The sequence below is a fragment of the Chrysochloris asiatica genome, unplaced genomic scaffold (genome assembly GCF_000296735.1).
Source record: "Chrysochloris asiatica unplaced genomic scaffold, ChrAsi1.0 scaffold00052, whole genome shotgun sequence".
Lineage (NCBI taxonomy): Eukaryota > Metazoa > Chordata > Mammalia > Afrosoricida > Chrysochloridae > Chrysochloris > Chrysochloris asiatica.
Window position 1 is genome coordinate 3,518,228 of NW_006408570.1, and position 1,250 is coordinate 3,519,477.

The following is a 1,250-nucleotide window of genomic DNA, read 5'->3' on the forward strand; positions in this document are numbered from 1 at the left end:
TGCTTCTTGGTCTAGGTACAGATTTCTTAGAAGTACAATGAAGTGTTCTGGAATACTCATACTTGAGAAGTATGACTATACCTATATAAGTCTATTTCTGGACTCTCTATTCTGTTCACAGATTGATCCTTCATTTTGATCATTCTATCTTTATAGTAAGTCTTAAAATTGGGTATTGTCAGTCATCCAACTCTGTTCTTCTCAGTGTTGTGTTAACCATACTATTAAATATGCTGATTACTCTGTTCTCTGTGCTTCCTTTGACTCATTCATATCTGTTTATTGGCATGCTCATCATCCTGTATTGTAATGGTTTACTCAGGTCTCTCTTTCCTAAGAGGGAGTCCTAGTGTGGCACTGTAGGATAAACACTGGACTGTTAACTATAAGTTTGGAAGTTCAAACCCACCAGCTGCATCTTGGAAACCTACAACAGGGTCACTATGGCATCCTAGTGTAGTGCTGTAGGATAAGCACTAGACTGCTAACCACAAGGCTGGTGGTTCAACCTCACCAACTTCTTCTTAGAAACCTTATATAGGGTCGCTATGAGTTGGAACTGACTCAGTGGCACTTGACAAGAACAACTGTTTCTTACCAGGCTGTAAGCCACATGAAGGCAAGGACTATGAGTGTTCCATCTTTGTGACCCGGTATCTAGTACAGTGCCTGGTACCCAGAAATCATGCATTTTTGGGATGAATGGATCAGTGTGTTGATGGATGGAGGAGGGCAAACTTACAAGAGACATGTGATAACCTTGGGAGAAGGTGCTCATGTGATCAGTTCCCTAGAGAAGACATATTGCCTTTTTCTGCAAGCTCAGACTTTTGAGGGGAGGATTGAGTTGTTGCCAAGGTGCAGGGAAATATAAGGTATGGCAGATATGGCACATGCCCTGGGCACCAGTGGAAGAGGGTACCACTGAGCAGATTCACTTGACCAATGCAGTTTCTATTTCCAGTTGTGAGAAATCATTCAGCAAGTTAAAACTAGTACTTTTGCATTTGAGAGCTCTCATTGGTCAAGACAGACTACCTTCCCTCTTTGTGAAGAACTCAGCCTAATCTCCGAGTTAGCTCATCGCCAAGGTGCAGGAGCTGATAGTTAGGTGGGCAGAAAAACTGATTTCTTGCTACATAGCCTGGGTCTGTGGCTATCTCCAATAAGCTGAAGAGATTTGGAAAAGCAGCCTCAAGGAGGTCAACCGGACAGCACTTTGATATTTTGACTCCCACTCCTCATCCATT